Raw genomic sequence first — 10,643 nt, 5'->3', positions numbered from 1 at the left:
TATCATAAAGTTGGATTTAGTCAAAAGGTGTTATTTCTTACTGTGATAAATTTAATACAGTAAATAAATCGCCTTACCAAAAGGGATAGGATTTTTTTTAACTTAAATTCAACTTGTTTGGGTAGTAATATCCTGAAGCTGTGTTATCATAAGAAAAATAATTTTTTAGAAAAGCATCAATGTTAAAGCAATGGCTGACTTGCTCAATCAAATTGAATTGCCAGTTAATTACATTAAAAATGTTTAAAATTAGGAAAAAATGCAATCAAGGTAGTTATTCGATGTTGTGAAGTCAAATCAACATTGTGGTTTTTTCCCTCACTTTTCGAATAACAGTGTTGACACAGTGTAGGAAAACAAACCACACACTTGTAGAATCCCATATTAATACTTCTTGGTACATTATGACTCATTTATTACTCTATAATTTTACACCAAGGCTGAATGGCTGATCTGAATTTTACTATCATCTCCTCTATTTATTGTACTAGAGAATTAATTTGGATAATTTATTTGGTGTTCATTTGCTTCTTTATTCATTCTGTCTCGTTTTAAGCACTTGTTGGGTGACAGGTACAACATGATTGTTATAAAGAAAATGTAATGGCATTTCTGCATGAGAGAGAAACTCACACTGTGGAATGACACTTAAGGCACAGTAGACTGTGTTTCTTTCTAGCTCTAGCAAAAGTGCTCAGGGAAATGGAAAGAAAATAATTAAAAAAGATATCAATGGTGACATTGGCTATATTAACTAAGAAATATTGCTGGTTGTGAGAAGGTAGGATTTCATCATAATTTAGAAGTTATGATTTGAAAAACTGGAGACAACCCCAATATTCTTCAGTGGATGAACAAGTAAACATGCTGGGATATCTCATGGAATAAAGATACTTGGAATAAAAACAATAAATTGCTGACTTCTGCAACAACATAGATAACTCTCAGTTGTATTGTGCTAAATGAAAGTAGCAAGATTCAAAAGGCTAGATGCTTTATGATTCTATTTATGACATTCTTGAAAAGTGAAAACTATAGACAAAGGAGACAGATCACAAGCAGGGGCTGGGCAAGTTTGGGGCAGTGTTGACTACAAAAGATATAAGGGAATTGGGGGACGTGATGAAACTGTTGTATATCTTGAGTGGGCATTGACATGATTGTGTACATGTGCCAAAACTCATTGATCTGCACACCAAAAAGGATGACTTCTATATATAAACTATACCTAAAAAATGACACTGTATTCTAGAGTTTGATTTGTTAGGTTCAAATCAAATCCCACTTCCACTATTTATTATCTGTATACATTGGCCAAATTACTTATTCAAGAATCCTCATTTAGGCAAGATGGCGGAGAAGTAAGGAGCTCCGTACTTGCACTCACACCCATATATCACATGGAAAAGATCTGAAGCCATTAGAAACCTTACAAAACCTGAGAGATTGGGAGAAAAAGGACGCGGAATCCACTGAGAGAGCCTTCTAATGTGAGTGCGAACCGGGGAAGATAAAATCGGGCCGGGACTGGAGACTCCAGGGTAGGAGGCGATCCCCCTCTACCCTCTACGGGGAGTGAGAAGGGAAAAGGAGAGTCCGAAACAGAAAAACCTCCATTCGGGGGGGAAAAAACTCCGCTCGGGGCACAGAAAGACCGTATTTGCCAAATACCTGCACACCAGGTCCCCTCGCGCCAACTGGTCCTGGGGGGTGCTGAGCGCACAGACTGCTGCTTTGTGCTGGCTCCTGGAGGCAGGACTTCAGAGTGGTGGCGCGCCTGCCGCCATTGTAGCTCCCGGGTGTCTGGGGCCCCTGAAAGAGCCGCGCGGACACCAGACGTCCGCGCTCCTGGCTGGCTGGAACTCGAGAGGGGAGGCAAAGAACTAAAAACTGGGAAATTAGCCTGTGAGTTCTTGTTTCAGGTGACGAGCCATAGAGGGACCCGGTTTTCCTCACTCCAGCGGGCTCGGCGCACCCGGCAGGCAAGACCCCGCCCATGCGCGCCAGCCCGACCCAGAGAAGGAAGCAGCGATTCTGACTCCACCCCCAGAGCTCGGCAGGGGGCCTGGAATTGCCCGAGGGGGTTGCCTGGGAAGCTGTGTCTAAGGCAATTTCAGCGGGGCGCGCGGACGGGGATCTGGAGATTGGAACTGGCCTGGGTTGAAGAGTGCAACCAACTTCGGCTGCGCCCCCGGTACGGGGAGTCTACACGCCCAAAAAAGCGAGGTGCAGCGCTTGGTTCAAGAAGGGACTGGAGCACCGTCACTCTCCTCCCCACAACCGCCAAGGCAGAGCTCCCGCCTGAGGCATTGGATCACGCCATGCCCATCCCTGCCTGATAGGTGCCCTACTCCCTTTTTTTTTTCCTTTTTTTTCCTTTTTTGTTTTTTTTCCTTTTTTTCTTTCTTNTCTGTCAGTCTTTCTTACACACACACACACACACACACACACACACACGCACACACACACCAGACCAGAAAAATCTCTGTGGTTAATCCTCAAACATCTAGAATGTAAAGGCAACACATAGCCTCTGATGCTCTATGATCTGTCTGCTAGCCAACCTGACTTGAAGAACTTCCTTTTCTTCACTGTCCATTCAGTAGCAGGTTATTCTGATTTTACCCTAATGATAAAGAGATTTTTAATTTTTTAAAAATTCTACCTTTATAAGTTTAAAGTCCCATATTTTTGTTACACACATGCAATTCTGTAATCTTTCACATAGTAATCTGTTTTTTGGTAGATAACTTCTATGGAATGAAGCTAAAATGGACTAAATCAAAACCAAGCCTAATTTCTTGGATTTCCTCATTTTTTCCCCACCTCACCCTTCTCTCCCTCAAATGGCTGCTAAAATGGCTTAACTTATAAACATTGAATAAAAAGTGTGCAAAATGTCCTCTAAAAAGAGATGCCAGCAGTTTAGAATATGTCATTTTAGACTTATAGTCTGTTATAATATTTGATTTACCTATCAAACAGGAAAAGATCCATGCCAGTTTTTTTCTCTTCATTAGTAAAATCCATTTTAAGGTCTCCAGGAGGTAAATTATTTTTAGAATTAGTTTTTATTTTATTAGGTTGCAGAGTGTCAAAATTGCACTGAAGCCAGTGGCAGTTCACTGAGCTTATTAATATTGATATGATCACTCTGTATTCTATGCTGAGTGACACTGCTAACCTTCTGAGATGGTGAGAATTCTTCTTAAAGGGACCACACATTTTAAAAAACAGATAATCACATATTTTGTTCTGGTGTTTGTGAAAAGGGCAAATAGAATGTTTACATTGGTTTTTTTATGAGTCAACTAATTCAACCATCATTTCCTAAGCGCCAGTTTTAGGCTAACACTATGCTAGATGCTGAGGCTGTGAAGGACTTCCAACATGCTGTGTTTCCCATCAAGGGGTTCAGTCTGTTCAGTAAAGATTCTCTAGCACCTTGTATGTGTAAGATGCTGTGTTGGGAACTATAGAACATTTTGAATGGTTACAGTATTTTCTATAGTCAAGAGACTTACTAATTAGTAGAGGGGATTAAATAATTATTCCTATATAAAGAGCTCTAAAGGATCTGTGAAGTGAGATACTATGTCAGTGATGAGAAGCTTTCAAAAACAGTTGATATTTGAACATGACTTGGAAAGATGGGTAGAATCTGAGAGATGAAGATTAGGGATACAAGAAGGGAAGAAAGGACAAAGGAGATGCTCAGAGGGAACAGCATGAGCAAAGAGAAACAAATGTAACTAGAATATGGTCAAAGAACCACATGTAGCTGTTTAAATAGAGAACTTTTGGGAATGTAGTAGGTGATAGCAGAAATTGGATCTTGGCCATGTTGCTGAAGCTGAAATGCCAACTGGAGTAATATGAGCTAAATTTCCACAGAGTGGGTATCTATCAAAAGTTTCCAAGTGAGGAATCAAATCTATTGCTTATAACAACAGTTTCTGATACAAGGTTACATTAATTCTTTCAAAGGCAGGCATCATATTTGGAACAATATTTTACTAAATATTTGAGGCTATTTTTTTAACTGGAACTCAGTTTGTCATTTCTGGTCTAACAGCGAATCAAAATAATGACCAGTGTCTATGGAAAGTGAAAGTCAACCATCTATCTACCATAAAAGATAAGAGGATATTTTGCAATTTATATTAAAATGCAATCAGGAATACACTTTAATTTTTTATAGTATAACTTCTTTCAGTGTGATCTCCAGTTATTGTCGACAGCGCATTGTGTATCTATAAGTGATATTGATATTTCAGAAAGAAGATTCTGAAAACTTCTTTCAGAGCATGGCAGAAGAAAGTCTGAGTTCACTCTGTCTTGAATTGTTTGGGAATCAGTCTGGACATAAAAATGGACTCAGGAAACCTAGTTTTTAATCACAGCTTTGCTAGTCACTATGTTAAATGCAAAATGCATGCAAAGGATTAGAAGTCTTTTGTTTTTGTTTTTTTTCTTTCTGAAAAATAGAATAAAGTCTTCTGAGCAAATATTACAGGGATTCAGAACAATCATAAGAATCAGCACAACTGAACCTAACAGAATCAATATTAGAATCTCCTTACTTTGTAAAGCATAATACTTGAAAGATGAGATGTTGATAGTTGACTCAATTCTCCTTCTCTCCTAAATACTGGCTAATAAAAAAGTTAACAATTGCATTAATGGAATAGACACAATTTGTCAAAAAATACTAAAGTAATGGTTCTCCCAGTATAATTGGAAAGACAAACTTGTAAATAAATATAATAGGAATTGGTCAGTGTTATAGGAGATACATATAAAGTGTTATGGGAAGATAGATAAAGGACTAACAACTTTCCACATGTCTGATTAATGGGATTCTCTCCATATCTACAAGGTGCTATTCTCTCCTGAGTGATTCATTGGAGAGAATTAATAAAACAAATTTAACAGTGCTTTCACCATTGGTGCCAAAGGTCAACATTCTCTAGCCTTATTTGCTTGAATTATACTACTCTAATCTATACCAAAGGAAAGTCTTCTGTTTCCCTTGCACTAGGAGTTCTCCTTTCTGCTGTCTGAAACACTCAGCACCCTCCAACTCTCTATGTGTTACATGATCATTACCAGAAACCTGGCCTTCATTTAAGCCTCCAGGTGAGTGTGTCACCATGGTGATGGTACACAGAGGAACTTGAAGTACCAGGTATGCAAAGGCAAACAGATGCCAGAGATGGTAAAAATCAAAGGACTGAATCCAGGTCAAATCCAGGTCGAAGCTAAGCAAGAGTACAGTTGAGCATGTGGGATCCCAAGGTAAGGTGTCAAGGAAACCAAGGACGTGGTCTTCAGGGAATTCTACTCATCAACCAATCTCCAAATCCCACGGTGGGAGAGGGAGAGGCAAGTGAATGGGCTGACCCAGCTGTCATTTTCCCATTCTCTTACCTCTCCCTTGGTCTTCCCCTGTGACCTTTCTTCTAAAAGATCGCCAGAACAATCCAGTCTGCCCTGGGATGAGAAAACATTTATATATACAAATATATACAATTATAATTGCCTCTATATATTCTTAATTATGTAATTTTTATATTTCTAAAGTGAGCTGAAAAATAACTTTATCATTACAAAGCATTTTCTATTTTGAAATTAATTTTTTGGGGCGCCTGGGTGACTCAGTTGGTTAAGTGTCCAACTTTGGCTCAGGTCATGATCTCACAGTTCATGGGTTTAAGACCCACATCAGGCTCTGTGCTGACAGCTAGCTCAGAGCCTGGGTCCGTTTCAGATTCTGTGTCTCCCTCTCTGACCCTTCCCTGTTCATGCTGTCTCTCTCAGAAATAAATTAAAAACATTTAAATTTTTTTAAAAAAGAAATTAATTTGTATGTACAAATTGTGGCATTTTGTAACTTTATATTAGCTTCTACTGTTTCTAAACAAATTTGTAAGGGCTCAGCTCAAAAAGGGATTAGACCATGCAGAACTGACAGTATAGTGCAAGTAAGCAACACTGAACAATAAGGCATCATTATAAAAGGAAATGGTATGATAGAGAATTCCCATTTTGATTACAAACATGTCGTTTTCTCAGAATTCCTTAATTGAGAAAGTGATGTGCTTCTCTCTAATTTGTTGGAAGGGAACAAATATTAATACCACAACACATGCCAAATAGTATAGATTGAAAAGCTCTGACATGAGTTGATATAATGTAGATCTTATTTTTATGATGTAATTGTGAATTATGTACTTTAGGCATTGGTAATTAGAGAGATGAGCAGATGGAGAAGGTTTAGCTTAAAGTGATGTGTCCATTAAAATAACCTGCACTGCCAAGAGCTTATTCATGTTCATGAGTATAGCAAATTTGTTCTATTAAAACATGATTGGAAGATAAGGACTTATTGTCATTGTGTTGGTGTCATTCATTTAATGATGGGAGCAAAAATCCATTGTAAATGTCAAATCCACCTATTATCCTGTTTTGCTTTGCAGAAGGTCTTAACTGGTCATTTTGGCTGCTATGGAAATCCTGATATTTGGCATTTCTCTGTTTTCCCATTATTTAGACATTATCATAAAGAAAATATCATAATAAAAATAGTGATTTTAATGATCACTTTGTGTATCTTTTAGCTTATTGTTGAAAAGACAGATGGCAACTAATTTTTTTTAATGTGGATATTGTATTTTTCTATTTTCAGTAGACATGTTTGCTTCTATCTACCACATATTTCCCCAAATCTTTTTGGATAGTATCTAGGGCTGTTTTTCTGCTCAGCTTTAATCTTCTTTCACAGGGAGGAGAAAATGAAAGAGTCCAGATTTCTCATGTGTTCCAGCTAGAAATAATGCCACATCTAAAGCACCACAATTGAGGGTATAGAGGCAGACTCTTTCATACGTTGTTGTTGGGGGTGTAAATGGGTGTGTTCTTCTAGAAAGGGATTTGGCAATATGTATTCTTAAACAAAAAGCCTCAGAATTTCCAATCCTGAGAATCTTTCTTATGGAAGTAACCACAAAAATGTTGACAAATGCACACAGATCCAAGTATAGCCAAAAAAAAAAAAAAAGGCAGTTTTATACCTAAAACTTACCATTGCATTCAATATATAATAGCTAACAATAGGACTTAGACTAAATATACTGTAGAGGAGACTGCTAACAAAATATGCTGTAGCCCTCATAAAGAACTGCTGGATTAAATTACATATGTGAAGAACCTGGAAAAACACAGCAAAATCTTTATATTATAATGTGGAGTAGAAAAATAAGACATTAAAAATATTAATAAATTAAGATAGTTATATCACCGTTTTTTATATTCCAGGTACTTTTCTAAGCATTTTGTAAAATAACGTAAAGCACTCACATAACCCACAATGAGAGCTGGTAGAGATGGAAGGAGCTGGAATTTGAACCTAAGTACTCTGATTGCAGAGAATCTGCTTTTAGTTTTTATTCTATATCACATTTTTAGTAAGATAGTAGCTACATAAAAATAATGCTCAACACACAAACACACATACACACATACAAGGCAGTGAGGAAAACGTTTTGCAATTTTTCCCACCAAAACATGGAGTCTATTCCTTGACCCTAGAATCTGTGTGGCCTTGTGACTTGCTTTGAAAATATAATGCAATGGAAATTATTCTATGCAGCTTTCCAGGCAAAATCTTAATAGACCTTGCAGCTTCTATTTTCACATTCTTGCAGTGCTGCCCTATGCAGGGCAGGTGGTCTACCCTCTGGAGAACAAGAGATTATGTGGACAAGAATTGAGGTGCCCTAGCCCAGATCCAGCATCAACAGCCAGACATGTGAGTGAAGCCACCTTGAACCTTCCAGTTCAGCCCACAACTGAATGCATGACTTGAGTTCACACGAAATGTGCGTTAAGTGTAGGAAACACCAAACCAACCCATTGAATCATGAAAAATAATAATTCACTGTTGTATTAATCTACAAAGTTTTAAGGTGGTTTGTTATATAGCAATAGATAACTGATATGGCCAAAATACTATCAGATGTCTCTTAGAGCAATTATGGAAATATATGCCATATTTTTGAATATGATTAATGAATTCTCATTATAGATGTTGCTTAATTTCCTTAGACTTTAGAGCCTGACATTTGACATTCCTTTGGAACAGACTCAACAGTTTTCTCAGATTTGCCAGACTAAGGTGGAAGTCTTTCTGAAAGAACCAACCCTCTTGAGACATAATTAGTATGTCATTGCATGGTCACTGAAAACAAATCTTCCTGGGTTGGGCACAGAATGAGCAGCTGCTGCACAGTCCAGTGTTAAGATGAGGAGTCTGCAGTCTGAGGGATGGAAATAATGCTACATATATTTATCCCCATCAGCAGTAAGAGCTCCAAGGATAAACTCTAAGCAGGGGATCATTCCACATAGGACTATGTCTCTAATATACTGCCCCTGTAACTTTATCTTTTGTTCCAGGCCTCTGGCATATATGAAAGAAGCTGCGATTCAGTTAGTACTGCCTGTGCTCTATCAAATATGCCTTCTTTATTGAGTCATAGAAAATCTGAAATTATAATCAGGGTGGGGCAAGGCAACTGTCGACAATCAAATTAGGAAGTCAGTATTTTACCAGAGAATTGTGATGAGGTTTGAAATGTCAAACTGAATGTCAATTTCCAGCCAAGTGACGTTTGTTACTGTTGATCACTTCCTTTTCCCAGAGAGCTCTCTACTGCCCTGGCTTCCACAAACAGTTCTCATGACTCTCTTTTCTTTCTAATGGTCTATCAGCTACTCTTTCTTAAATGCTTACCCTAGATTTTTGTTCTTTACCCTTCTCACCCTCCACACTCTTTGAGCCACTTCTGTGGTTTTCATTACTGGTGACTTCCCACTTAGGGTCTTTATTTTCTGAGTTCCAGAAATAATACCCAGTTCTTACCTTGATGTCTTCATCTGAACCTTTCCCCTGTACCACATTGTTACCATGATCAAACAAAATTTATTTATTTTTTCTTCTCCCATTATTTCCAACCAGCCTTTTCTTTACATCTTTTTACTGGCATATTTACTCAAGTTTCACCCATTTTCCCTCCTTAATATTTCTGAGAACAACATCAAGTCCATTCCCCATGGCATGACACACATGGTGTTCCTGATGTGGCTCCTGCAACCTCATCCAGTTCTTATCTTATGCCCTCAGCTGTAGTTGCATCCAGCAAATTTCAGACTACAGTATGCCCTCACACCTTCTTGCATTGGTATGTACAGTCCTTATGCAGAATGCTTTTCTTTCTTCCTTCCCTGGCCAACAGCTTATCATCTTACCAAAGTTAGTTCAAAGGGACTTGAGGAGGCTTCTCTGAGCTCTCCTTCCTGCAGCTGTGTAGAGCAGGTTTTCCACACACACACCCACACACCCATCGTGCATCATGCATAGTATTACTACTGCATCTTATCATATAGCTTGAATTAATTCACTCTACTTGTCTGCCTTGCTTAGTATACTGATCTGTCTCCTGAGGGTAGGTCCTGTGTGTTTTATCTACGTAAGTCTATTACCTAATGTAATAATTACATTAGGTGCACAAAGCACCTAGTTTTTTGTGGAATGAATGGGTGTGATGTAACCAGTCCACAAGAGAGGGAGCATTCTTGGAAGGCAGCAGGAAGAGGTATTACCTGTAGATATATAAGGTACAAACGAAAATATCACAAAGAGCTCAAGTATAAGACCAAGTTGTCCACATATGAAGTTGGCCATGTTTCAGTACCAGTTAAATAATCACTCCATGCCCAATCTAGCATGCTTTGCTAAACAATCACATGACTAATCACATTCCCAGGTATAACAAAGAGATCCTACCTCAGCCACTGTCATAGATCAAGTGTCTCATTCCTTGCAACTTGCTGGTCTTGGAATCACTATTTGCCACATACTCATGGCTTCATACTAGCAGAACCATCTCTCCTGTAGTCTCTGACACCAGTTACTCAAGTATGAAGGAAGATACTGTTCTGCACTCCCACTTGTCTCCTAGGAAATCTCCAAGTTTGTACACTGAGTATACTGGGAAGAATTATTTGTTTAGCTTTCATTTATTTGAATGAACCAGAAAAATATGCATTAAAATGGCTTCTTCAAGGCATGCTAGACCATTTCATCTATCACATTTTCCTCTTATTCACTTTGGAAACCTTCCTCCTTGTGCCACAGTTGTGTCAAGAGGCATTTAAACTGCTGAGGTTTTTTTTCTTTTTTCCTTTTCCACTCTATGTACACACCATAGACATACATACTAAGCAAAATGACTGCACATATGTTTATAGGCTGCATCTATCTCTAGTCTGTACCTCTGTTTCATTTTTTTTTTTTTTTGCCAAAGCCATTTACATCGGTTAAAACATCAAGCCATCAATCTATACTGCATGGGCAACAGAGATTTGCAAAACATTAAAATAGGTGATAGAGGATATAAACACAAGTGATTAGGACACATGATCTTGATAAAGCTAAGAATCTCTTTAAGATAAAGAACATATGAAATATGTAGTAAATAACAAGGTCAGAGAGGATATGAGAAATTGCTTGAGAGTTTATGAGTCAGGTCTTTATCCATGACACTTATAATTTAATCCTCATAACTGTTCGATGAGGTAAA

This window comes from Crocuta crocuta, unplaced genomic scaffold (assembly GCF_008692635.1).
Source record: "Crocuta crocuta isolate KB4526 unplaced genomic scaffold, BGI_CrCroc_1.0 scaffold199, whole genome shotgun sequence".
Taxonomy (NCBI): Eukaryota; Metazoa; Chordata; class Mammalia; order Carnivora; family Hyaenidae; genus Crocuta; species Crocuta crocuta.
The sequence above is the reverse complement of the archived record's forward strand: the minus strand, read 5'-3'. Positions refer to the sequence as shown.